Source organism: Hyla sarda, unplaced genomic scaffold (genome assembly GCF_029499605.1).
Source record: "Hyla sarda isolate aHylSar1 unplaced genomic scaffold, aHylSar1.hap1 scaffold_228, whole genome shotgun sequence".
Classification (NCBI taxonomy): Eukaryota; Metazoa; Chordata; class Amphibia; order Anura; family Hylidae; genus Hyla; species Hyla sarda.
In genome coordinates, this window is record NW_026608958.1 from 413,849 (window position 1) to 426,897 (window position 13,049).

The 13,049-nt window shown below is 45.9% G+C and overlaps 5 non-coding genes across 5 annotated transcripts; all 5 read right to left on the minus strand.

Annotated features, from left to right (window-relative positions):
• Positions 1-1,951: 1,951 nt before the first annotated feature.
• LOC130321697 (U2 spliceosomal RNA) lies at positions 1,952-2,142 on the minus strand. Its single transcript, XR_008867382.1, has one exon. It is a non-coding gene; the product is annotated as a U2 spliceosomal RNA (small nuclear RNA).
• Positions 2,143-4,220: 2,078 nt separating this feature from the next.
• LOC130321698 (U2 spliceosomal RNA) lies at positions 4,221-4,411 on the minus strand. The gene has a single exon (XR_008867383.1). It is a non-coding gene; the product is annotated as a U2 spliceosomal RNA (small nuclear RNA).
• A 2,074-nt stretch (positions 4,412-6,485) lies between these two features.
• On the minus strand, positions 6,486-6,676 carry LOC130321700 (U2 spliceosomal RNA). The gene has a single exon (XR_008867385.1). It is a non-coding gene; the product is annotated as a U2 spliceosomal RNA (small nuclear RNA).
• Positions 6,677-8,760: 2,084 nt separating this feature from the next.
• Positions 8,761-8,951, minus strand: LOC130321701 (U2 spliceosomal RNA). Its single transcript, XR_008867386.1, has one exon. It is a non-coding gene; the product is annotated as a U2 spliceosomal RNA (small nuclear RNA).
• A 2,098-nt stretch (positions 8,952-11,049) lies between these two features.
• On the minus strand, positions 11,050-11,240 carry LOC130321703 (U2 spliceosomal RNA). Its single transcript, XR_008867387.1, has one exon. It is a non-coding gene; the product is annotated as a U2 spliceosomal RNA (small nuclear RNA).
• Between the last annotated feature and the right edge of the window lie 1,809 nt (positions 11,241-13,049).

Sequence of the window (13,049 nt, forward strand, 5' to 3'; positions counted from 1 at the left end):
TAAACCCATACCATTATTGCTAAGCAGCAAGACAGGGGCCCATTGCACTCCCACGGGGCCTTTTTAAATGCAATCCATAACCCGGATTTGCCAGGAACCCTTCTTACTCCTCCTACTTGCATGTGACACTGGGCTTAGGATCTGCATAGGAAACACACACACAAGCACACACCTACCTTTGTTGCCTGCAGATGCCTCCTTGGCTGTCCCCAAACGGTATCAAACCAACACCCACGGGAAGCTGTAAGCATAGAGGACATGCCTGCACCCCATTGGACTTACCTGTGTGGGTTAAATCCGGGTTATTTGACAACCTATGGCGGTGATGGTTCTGCTCAGGCAGAGCAGTGCTGATGCTCCTCATAAAGCTGTCGCTGCTGTGAAGGTTCTAGGTGACATCACAAATCCCTATGGTTACATACACAACAAAGCTGGGTTGTTGTTGTTTACACTCTGCAAGGCCTGTGGAAGTGAGTGACATCATAGCACTGTAGTTCTGAGGGTTCTAGATGGATGCAACAATCTCCTGTTGCTTCTATGAAGGCCATAATAGACGACATCACCAAACAGCTCCATAGTCACATACACAGCAAAGGAGAGATGTTGTTTACACCTAGTGATGTCAGTGGTATTGAGTGACATCACAGCACAGTGCTAAGGCTCCTGGGCCTGGACACAGCAGCGGCTGCAATATCTCAACGGAGAATACGTTTATATATATGTGTGTGTGTGCGCGTATATATATATATATATATATATATATATATATATATATATATATTTCTCCGCCGAAATCACTTTTAAACCCATTTCCACCTTTTTTTCCCTTCTCTTCCTCTTACTTTTTTTTCACGTTTTTTTACGTTTTTCTCCTTTTCGCCTCTTTTCTGGGCGTATTATTCTTCTTTTTCTTCTTTTTTTTCGTCTAATGCATACCCCATCAGTGCAGCAATGCTTATTCAATACCGCCAGCAGATGGAGACACTGGGGGATAATTTTCTAAGGATTTATACTGATTTTTCCTGTCTGAATTTGTCGCACAGAAAGTTGCAGGCCAAATATGTGTGACATTTCTGCGACTTTAGCTTCTAGAGCATTTTTACAACATTATACATAGGTGCTGAATACATAAAAAGCGACTGTTCAGCGACAGACAAGTCGCATCGGCTGAAAGTAGGCCAGAATGTCAGTCCATGTTGGAGCAGGTTTAGATACAGTCTAAAGTATAGATCTCAAAGTCTGTGCACAGAATTTAGCAAGGGCCTCGCACCTTCTGATGCATCAGGTAGGTGCACAATAGCATAGCCTAACCCTCTGTACTTTGGTCTATATTGATGCGGGACATAGACAGCCAGCTGATGACCAATCCATTAGTGCAATGGATGGCTGGAAGCATTTGTCTTTGCCTTTGCAATACCACAGAAGCAATGCATGGTCAATGTACAGCAATGACACACCTGTGTGAACAGCCAGGAGACCCCCCCCCCCCCCCCCATGTTATGTTACATAGTTACATAGTTAGTACGGTCGAAAAAAGACATATGTCCATCAAGTTCAACCAGGGAATTAAGGGGTAGGGGTGTGGCGCGATATTGGGGAAGGGATGAGATTTTATATTTCTTCATAAGCATTAATCTTATTTTGTCAATTAGGAACATTCAGCACCCACCCGCTATCAAGGCAGCTGCCTATCATGTCATGCCCTACCTGCACAGGTGTGCTGGCTACTCAAATGATCCAATTAAGGAGGCCATTTAGTCAGCAGCAGCAGAAGTCCTGTGCCTGGACGCTCCAACAGCGGCCAGACACAAGCAGAAGCAGCAGAAGCAGCAGCAGCAGCACCACCTTTTGTTTTTTGGCTGCAGCAGCAAGGCCCACAGGGCTGGCTAGCTGGCTAGCCAGCAAGCAGGTAGCAATGAAAGTAGGAATCTTTCTTTTTAACCCTGTAAGGGGGTGGTGCACTGTACCCGAAGATACTGCCATATCGGGTCAATGCATAGGGCGACGGAAGCAAGCTTCGAAATCGGCCCCCGTTCTCAAAAATCCATTTAATATATGGTCCCCAGATAGGGGACGTATCAGATATTAAACTGATAAGAACAGATACTACACTTGATCTTAGCCAAAAGGCCGAGAAGCGATAACCGTGAAAGGGGCGGGCCCAACAAGGTCCCCTTCATGGGCACTATCACTGCTTGCTGTCAGGGAGGCTGCCAGACAATTTTCCATGCACACTCTGGGCTGGGGGGCAGTCAACCACCAGTACACACAGCAGAACCTAAACCCATACCATTATTGCTAAGCAGCAAGACAGGGGCCCATTGCACTCCCACGGGGCCTTTTTAAATGCAATCCATAACCCGGATTTGCCAGGAACCCTTCTTACTCCTCCTACTTGCATGTGACACTGGGCTTAGGATCTGCATAGGAAACACACACACAAGCACACACCTACCTTTGTTGCCTGCAGATGCCTCCTTGGCTGTCCCCAAACGGTATCAAACCAACACCCACGGGAAGCTGTAAGCATAGAGGACATGCCTGCACCCCATTGGACTTACCTGTGTGGGTTAAATCCGGGTTATTTGACAACCTATGGCGGTGATGGTTCTGCTCAGGCAGAGCAGTGCTGATGCTCCTCATAAAGCTGTCGCTGCTGTGAAGGTTCTAGGTGACATCACAAATCCCTATGGTTACATACACAACAAAGCTGGGTTGTTGTTGTTTACACTCTGCAAGGCCTGTGGAAGTGAGTGACATCATAGCACTGTAGTTCTGAGGGTTCTAGATGGATGCAACAATCTCCTGTTGCTTCTATGAAGGCCATAATAGACGACATCACCAAACAGCTCCATAGTCACATACACAGCAAAGGAGAGATGTTGTTTACACCTAGTGATGTCAGTGGTATTGAGTGACATCACAGCACAGTGCTAAGGCTCCTGGGCCTGGACACAGCAGCGGCTGCAATATCTCAACGGAGAATACGTTTATATATATGTGTGTGTGTGCGCGTATATATATATATATATATATATATATATATATATATATATATTTCTCCGCCGAAATCACTTTTAAACCCATTTCCACCTTTTTTTCCCTTCTCTTCCTCTTACTTTTTTTTCACGTTTTTTTACGTTTTTCTCCTTTTCGCCTCTTTTCTGGGCGTATTATTCTTCTTTTTCTTCGTCTAATGCATACCCCATCAGTGCAGCAATGCTTATTCAATACCGCCAGCAGATGGAGACACTGGGGGATAATTTTCTAAGGATTTATACTGATTTTTCCTGTCTGAATTTGTCGCACAGAAAGTTGCAGGCCAAATATGTGTGACATTTCTGCGACTTTAGCTTCTAGAGCATTTTTACAACATTATACATAGGTGCTGAATACATAAAAAGCGACTGTTCAGCGACAGACAAGTCGCATCGGCTGAAAGTAGGCCAGAATGTCAGTCCATGTTGGAGCAGGTTTAGATACAGTCTAAAGTATAGATCTCAAAGTCTGTGCACAGAATTTAGCAAGGGCCTCGCACCTTCTGATGCATCAGGTAGGTGCACAATAGCATAGCCTAACCCTCTGTACTTTGGTCTATATTGATGCGGGACATAGACAGCCAGCTGATGACCAATCCATTAGTGCAATGGATGGCTGGAAGCATTTGTCTTTGCCTTTGCAATACCACAGAAGCAATGCATGGTCAATGTACAGCAATGACACACCTGTGTGAACAGCCAGGAGACCCCCCCCCCCCCCCCCCATGTTATGTTACATAGTTACATAGTTAGTACGGTCGAAAAAAGACATATGTCCATCAAGTTCAACCAGGGAATTAAGGGGTAGGGGTGTGGTGCGATATTGGGGAAGGGATGAGATTTTATATTTCTTCATAAGCATTAATCTTATTTTGTCAATTAGGAACATTCAGCACCCACCCGCTATCAAGGCAGCTGCCTATCATGTCATGCCCTACCTGCACAGGTGTGCTGGCTACTCAAATGATCCAATTAAGGAGGCCATTTAGTCAGCAGCAGCAGAAGTCCTGTGCCTGGACGCTCCAACAGCGGCCAGACACAAGCAGAAGCAGCAGAAGCAGCAGCAGCAGCACCACCTTTTGTTTTTTGGCTGCAGCAGCAAGGCCCACAGGGCTGGCTAGCTGGCTAGCCAGCAAGCAGGTAGCAATGAAAGTAGGAATCTTTCTTTTTAACCCTGTAAGGGGGTGGTGCACTGTACCCGAAGATACTGCCATATCGGGTCAATGCATAGGGCGACGGAAGCAAGCTTCGAAATCGGCCCCCGTTCTCAAAAATCCATTTAATATATGGTCCCCAGATAGGGGACGTATCAGATATTAAACTGATAAGAACAGATACTACACTTGATCTTAGCCAAAAGGCCGAGAAGCGATAACCGTGAAAGGGGCGGGCCCAACAAGGTCCCCTTCATGGGCACTATCACTGCTTGCTGTCAGGGAGGCTGCCAGACAATTTTCCATGCACACTCTGGGCTGGGGGGCAGTCAACCACCAGTACACACAGCAGAACCTAAACCCATACCATTATTGCTAAGCAGCAAGACAGGGGCCCATTGCACTCCCACGGGGCCTTTTTAAATGCAATCCATAACCCGGATTTGCCAGGAACCCTTCTTACTCCTCCTACTTGCATGTGACACTGGGCTTAGGATCTGCATAGGAAACACACACACAAGCACACACCTACCTTTGTTGCCTGCAGATGCCTCCTTGGCTGTCCCCAAACGGTATCAAACCAACACCCACGGGAAGCTGTAAGCATAGAGGACATGCCTGCACCCCATTGGACTTACCTGTGTGGGTTAAATCCGGGTTATTTGACAACCTATGGCGGTGATGGTTCTGCTCAGGCAGAGCAGTGCTGATGCTCCTCATAAAGCTGTCGCTGCTGTGAAGGTTCTAGGTGACATCACAAATCCCTATGGTTACATACACAACAAAGCTGGGTTGTTGTTGTTTACACTCTGCAAGGCCTGTGGAAGTGAGTGACATCATAGCACTGTAGTTCTGAGGGTTCTAGATGGATGCAACAATCTCCTGTTGCTTCTATGAAGGCCATAATAGACGACATCACCAAACAGCTCCATAGTCACATACACAGCAAAGGAGAGATGTTGTTTACACCTAGTGATGTCAGTGGTATTGAGTGACATCACAGCACAGTGCTAAGGCTCCTGGGCCTGGACACAGCAGCGGCTGCAATATCTCAACGGAGAATACGTTTATATATATGTGTGTGTGTGCGCGTATATATATATATATATATATATATATATATATATTTCTCCGCCGAAATCACTTTTAAACCCATTTCCACCTTTTTTTCCCTTCTCTTCCTCTTACTTTTTTTTCACGTTTTTTTACGTTTTTCTCCTTTTCGCCTCTTTTCTGGGCGTATTATTCTTCTTTTTCTTCTTTTTTTTCGTCTAATGCATACCCCATCAGTGCAGCAATGCTTATTCAATACCGCCAGCAGATGGAGACACTGGGGGATAATTTTCTAAGGATTTATACTGATTTTTCCTGTCTGAATTTGTCGCACAGAAAGTTGCAGGCCAAATATGTGTGACATTTCTGCGACTTTAGCTTCTAGAGCATTTTTACAACATTATACATAGGTGCTGAATACATAAAAAGCGACTGTTCAGCGACAGACAAGTCGCATCGGCTGAAAGTAGGCCAGAATGTCAGTCCATGTTGGAGCAGGTTTAGATACAGTCTAAAGTATAGATCTCAAAGTCTGTGCACAGAATTTAGCAAGGGCCTCGCACCTTCTGATGCATCAGGTAGGTGCACAATAGCATAGCCTAACCCTCTGTACTTTGGTCTATATTGATGCGGGACATAGACAGCCAGCACCAATCCATTAGTGCAATGGATGGCTGGAAGCATTTGTCTTTGCCTTTGCAATACCACAGAAGCAATGCATGGTCAATGTACAGCAATGACACACCTGTGTGAACAGCCAGGAGACCCCCCCCCCCCCCCCCCATGTTATGTTACATAGTTACATAGTTAGTACGGTCGAAAAAAGACATATGTCCATCAAGTTCAACCAGGGAATTAAGGGGTAGGGGTGTGGCGCGATATTGGGGAAGGGATGAGATTTTATATTTCTTCATAAGCATTAATCTTATTTTGTCAATTAGGAACATTCAGCACCCACCCGCTATCAAGGCAGCTGCCTATCATGTCATGCCCTACCTGCACAGGTGTGCTGGCTACTCAAATGATCCAATTAAGGAGGCCATTTAGTCAGCAGCAGCAGAAGTCCTGTGCCTGGACGCTCCAACAGCGGCCAGACACAAGCAGAAGCAGCAGAAGCAGCAGCAGCAGCACCACCTTTTGTTTTTTGGCTGCAGCAGCAAGGCCCACAGGGCTGGCTAGCTGGCTAGCCAGCAAGCAGGTAGCAATGAAAGTAGGAATCTTTCTTTTTAACCCTGTAAGGGGGTGGTGCACTGTACCCGAAGATACTGCCATATCGGGTCAATGCATAGGGCGACGGAAGCAAGCTTCGAAATCGGCCCCCGTTCTCAAAAATCCATTTAATATATGGTCCCCAGATAGGGGACGTATCAGATATTAAACTGATAAGAACAGATACTACACTTGATCTTAGCCAAAAGGCCGAGAAGCGATAACCGTGAAAGGGGCGGGCCCAACAAGGTCCCCTTCATGGGCACTATCACTGCTTGCTGTCAGGGAGGCTGCCAGACAATTTTCCATGCACACTCTGGGCTGGGGGGCAGTCAACCACCAGTACACACAGCAGAACCTAAACCCATACCATTATTGCTAAGCAGCAAGACAGGGGCCCATTGCACTCCCACGGGGCCTTTTTAAATGCAATCCATAACCCGGATTTGCCAGGAACCCTTCTTACTCCTCCTACTTGCATGTGACACTGGGCTTAGGATCTGCATAGGAAACACACACACAAGCACACACCTACCTTTGTTGCCTGCAGATGCCTCCTTGGCTGTCCCCAAACGGTATCAAACCAACACCCACGGGAAGCTGTAAGCATAGAGGACATGCCTGCACCCCATTGGACTTACCTGTGTGGGTTAAATCCGGGTTATTTGACAACCTATGGCGGTGATGGTTCTGCTCAGGCAGAGCAGTGCTGATGCTCCTCATAAAGCTGTCGCTGCTGTGAAGGTTCTAGGTGACATCACAAATCCCTATGGTTACATACACAACAAAGCTGGGTTGTTGTTGTTTACACTCTGCAAGGCCTGTGGAAGTGAGTGACATCATAGCACTGTAGTTCTGAGGGTTCTAGATGGATGCAACAATCTCCTGTTGCTTCTATGAAGGCCATAATAGACGACATCACCAAACAGCTCCATAGTCACATACACAGCAAAGGAGAGATGTTGTTTACACCTAGTCATGTCAGTGGTATTGAGTGACATCACAGCACAGTGCTAAGGCTCCTGGGCCTGGACACAGCAGCGGCTGCAATATCTCAACGGAGAATACGTTTATATATATGTGTGTGTGTGCGCGTATATATATATATATATATATATATATATATATATATATATTTCTCCGCCGAAATCACTTTTAAACCCATTTCCACCTTTTTTTCCCTTCTCTTCCTCTTACTTTTTTTTCACGTTTTTTTACGTTTTTCTCCTTTTCGCCTCTTTTCTGGGCGTATTATTCTTCTTTTTCTTCTTTTTTTTCGTCTAATGCATACCCCATCAGTGCAGCAATGCTTATTCAATACCGCCAGCAGATGGAGACACTGGGGGATAATTTTCTAAGGATTTATACTGATTTTTCCTGTCTGAATTTGTCGCACAGAAAGTTGCAGGCCAAATATGTGTGACATTTCTGCGACTTTAGCTTCTAGAGCATTTTTACAACATTATACATAGGTGCTGAATACATAAAAAGCGACTGTTCAGCGACAGACAAGTCGCATCGGCTGAAAGTAGGCCAGAATGTCAGTCCATGTTGGAGCAGGTTTAGATACAGTCTAAAGTATAGATCTCAAAGTCTGTGCACAGAATTTAGCAAGGGCCTCGCACCTTCTGATGCATCAGGTAGGTGCACAATAGCATAGCCTAACCCTCTGTACTTTGGTCTATATTGATGCGGGACATAGACAGCCAGCTGATGACCAATCCATTAGTGCAATGGATGGCTGGAAGCATTTGTCTTTGCCTTTGCAATACCACAGAAGCAATGCATGGTCAATGTACAGCAATGACACACCTGTGTGAACAGCCAGGAGACCCCCCCCCCCCCCCCCATGTTATGTTACATAGTTACATAGTTAGTACGGTCGAAAAAAGACATATGTCCATCAAGTTCAACCAGGGAATTAAGGGGTAGGGGTGTGGCGCGATATTGGGGAAGGGATGAGATTTTATATTTCTTCATAAGCATTAATCTTATTTTGTCAATTAGGAACATTCAGCACCCACCCGCTATCAAGGCAGCTGCCTATCATGTCATGCCCTACCTGCACAGGTGTGCTGGCTACTCAAATGATCCAATTAAGGAGGCCATTTAGTCAGCAGCAGCAGAAGTCCTGTGCCTGGACGCTCCAACAGCGGCCAGACACAAGCAGAAGCAGCAGAAGCAGCAGCAGCAGCACCACCTTTTGTTTTTTGGCTGCAGCAGCAAGGCCCACAGGGCTGGCTAGCTGGCTAGCCAGCAAGCAGGTAGCAATGAAAGTAGGAATCTTTCTTTTTAACCCTGTAAGGGGGTGGTGCACTGTACCCGAAGATACTGCCATATCGGGTCAATGCATAGGGCGACGGAAGCAAGCTTCGAAATCGGCCCCCGTTCTCAAAAATCCATTTAATATATGGTCCCCAGATAGGGGACGTATCAGATATTAAACTGATAAGAACAGATACTACACTTGATCTTAGCCAAAAGGCCGAGAAGCGATAACCGTGAAAGGGGCGGGCCCAACAAGGTCCCCTTCATGGGCACTATCACTGCTTGCTGTCAGGGAGGCTGCCAGACAATTTTCCATGCACACTCTGGGCTGGGGGGCAGTCAACCACCAGTACACACAGCAGAACCTAAACCCATACCATTATTGCTAAGCAGCAAGACAGGGGCCCATTGCACTCCCACGGGGCCTTTTTAAATGCAATCCATAACCCGGATTTGCCAGGAACCCTTCTTACTCCTCCTACTTGCATGTGACACTGGGCTTAGGATCTGCATAGGAAACACACACACAAGCACACACCTACCTTTGTTGCCTGCAGATGCCTCCTTGGCTGTCCCCAAACGGTATCAAACCAACACCCACGGGAAGCTGTAAGCATAGAGGACATGCCTGCACCCCATTGGACTTACCTGTGTGGGTTAAATCCGGGTTATTTGACAACCTATGGCGGTGATGGTTCTGCTCAGGCAGAGCAGTGCTGATGCTCCTCATAAAGCTGTCGCTGCTGTGAAGGTTCTAGGTGACATCACAAATCCCTATGGTTACATACACAACAAAGCTGGGTTGTTGTTGTTTACACTCTGCAAGGCCTGTGGAAGTGAGTGACATCATAGCACTGTAGTTCTGAGGGTTCTAGATGGATGCAACAATCTCCTGTTGCTTCTATGAAGGCCATAATAGACGACATCACCAAACAGCTCCATAGTCACATACACAGCAAAGGAGAGATGTTGTTTACACCTAGTGATGTCAGTGGTATTGAGTGACATCACAGCACAGTGCTAAGGCTCCTGGGCCTGGACACAGCAGCGGCTGCAATATCTCAACGGAGAATACGTTTATATATATGTGTGTGTGTGCGCGTATATATATATATATATATATATATATATATATATATATATATTTCTCCGCCGAAATCACTTTTAAACCCATTTCCACCTTTTTTTCCCTTCTCTTCCTCTTACTTTTTTTTCACGTTTTTTTACGTTTTTCTCCTTTTCGCCTCTTTTCTGGGCGTATTATTCTTCTTTTTCTTCTTTTTTTTCGTCTAATGCATACCCCATCAGTGCAGCAATGCTTATTCAATACCGCCAGCAGATGGAGACACTGGGGGATAATTTTCTAAGGATTTATACTGATTTTTCCTGTCTGAATTTGTCGCACAGAAAGTTGCAGGCCAAATATGTGTGACATTTCTGCGACTTTAGCTTCTAGAGCATTTTTACAACATTATACATAGGTGCTGAATACATAAAAAGCGACTGTTCAGCGACAGACAAGTCGCATCGGCTGAAAGTAGGCCAGAATGTCAGTCCATGTTGGAGCAGGTTTAGATACAGTCTAAAGTATAGATCTCAAAGTCTGTGCACAGAATTTAGCAAGGGCCTCGCACCTTCTGATGCATCAGGTAGGTGCACAATAGCATAGCCTAACCCTCTGTACTTTGGTCTATATTGATGCGGGACATAGACAGCCAGCTGATGACCAATCCATTAGTGCAATGGATGGCTGGAAGCATTTGTCTTTGCCTTTGCAATACCACAGAAGCAATGCATGGTCAATGTACAGCAATGACACACCTGTGTGAACAGCCAGGAGACCCCCCCCCCCCCCCCCCATGTTATGTTACATAGTTACATAGTTAGTACGGTCGAAAAAAGACATATGTCCATCAAGTTCAACCAGGGAATTAAGGGGTAGGGGTGTGGCGCGATATTGGGGAAGGGATGAGATTTTATATTTCTTCATAAGCATTAATCTTATTTTGTCAATTAGGAACATTCAGCACCCACCCGCTATCAAGGCAGATCAAGGCAGCTGCCTATCATGTCATGCCCTACCTGCACAGGTGTGCTGGCTACTCAAATGATCCAATTAAGGAGGCCATTTAGTCAGCAGCAGCAGAAGTCCTGTGCCTGGACGTCTCCAACAGCGGCCAGACACAAGCAGAAGCAGCAGAAGCAGCAGCAGCAGCACCACCTTTTGTTTTTTGGCTGCAGCAGCAAGGCCCACAGGGCTGGCTAGCTGGCTAGCCAGCAAGCAGGTAGCAATGAAAGTAGGAATCTTTCTTTTTAACCCTGTAAGGGGGTGGTGCACTGTACCCGAAGATACTGCCATATCGGGTCAATGCATAGGGCGACGGAAGCAAGCTTCGAAATCGGCCCCCGTTCTCAAAAATCCATTTAATATATGGTCCCCAGATAGGGGACGTATCAGATATTAAACTGATAAGAACAGATACTACACTTGATCTTAGCCAAAAGGCCGAGAAGCGATAACCGTGAAAGGGGCGGGCCCAACAAGGTCCCCTTCATGGGCACTATCACTGCTTGCTGTCAGGGAGGCTGCCAGACAATTTTCCATGCACACTCTGGGCTGGGGGGCAGTCAACCACCAGTACACACAGCAGAACCTAAACCCATACCATTATTGCTAAGCAGCAAGACAGGGGCCCATTGCACTCCCACGGGGCCTTTTTAAATGCAATCCATAACCCGGATTTGCCAGGAACCCTTCTTACTCCTCCTACTTGCATGTGACACTGGGCTTAGGATCTGCATAGGAAACACACACACAAGCACACACCTACCTTTGTTGCCTGCAGATGCCTCCTTGGCTGTCCCCAAACGGTATCAAACCAACACCCACGGGAAGCTGTAAGCATAGAGGACATGCCTGCACCCCATTGGACTTACCTGTGTGGGTTAAATCCGGGTTATTTGACAACCTATGGCGGTGATGGTTCTGCTCAGGCAGAGCAGTGCTGATGCTCCTCATAAAGCTGTCGCTGCTGTGAAGGTTCTAGGTGACATCACAAATCCCTATGGTTACATACACAACAAAGCTGGGTTGTTGTTGTTTACACTCTGCAAGGCCTGTGGAAGTGAGTGACATCATAGCACTGTAGTTCTGAGGGTTCTAGATGGATGCAACAATCTCCTGTTGCTTCTATGAAGGCCATAATAGACGACATCACCAAACAGCTCCATAGTCACATACACAGCAAAGGAGAGATGTTGTTTACACCTAGTGATGTCAGTGGTATTGAGTGACATCACAGCACAGTGCTAAGGCTCCTGGGCCTGGACACAGCAGCGGCTGCAATATCTCAACGGAGAATACGTTTATATATATGTGTGTGTGTGCGCGTATATATATATATATATATATATATATATATATATATATATATATATTTCTCCGCCGAAATCACTTTTAAACCCATTTCCACCTTTTTTTCCCTTCTCTTCCTCTTACTTTTTTTTCACGTTTTTTTACGTTTTTCTCCTTTTCGCCTCTTTTCTGGGCGTATTATTCTTCTTTTTCTTCTTTTTTTTCGTCTAATGCATACCCCATCAGTGCAGCAATGCTTATTCAATACCGCCAGCAGATGGAGACACTGGGGGATAATTTTCTAAGGATTTATACTGATTTTTCCTGTCTGAATTTGTCGCACAGAAAGTTGCAGGCCAAATATGTGTGACATTTCTGCGACTTTAGCTTCTAGAGCATTTTTACAACATTATACATAGGTGCTGAATACATAAAAAGCGACTGTTCAGCGACAGACAAGTCGCATCGGCTGAAAGTAGGCCAGAATGTCAGTCCATGTTGGAGCAGGTTTAGATACAGTCTAAAGTATAGATCTCAAAGTCTGTGCACAGAATTTAGCAAGGGCCTCGCACCTTCTGATGCATCAGGTAGGTGCACAATAGCATAGCCTAACCCTCTGTACTTTGGTCTATATTGATGCGGGACATAGACAGCCAGCTGATGACCAATCCATTAGTGCAATGGATGGCTGGAAGCATTTGTCTTTGCCTTTGCAATACCACAGAAGCAATGCATGGTCAATGTACAGCAATGACACACCTGTGTGAACAGCCAGGAGACCCCCCCCCCCCCCCCCATGTTATGTTACATAGTTACATAGTTAGTACGGTCGAAAAAAGACATATGTCCATCAAGTTCAACCAGGGAATTAAGGGGTAGGGGTGTGGCGCGATATTGGGGAAGGGATGAGATTTTATATTTCTTCATAAGCATTAATCTTATTTTGTCAATTAGGAACATTCAGCACCCACC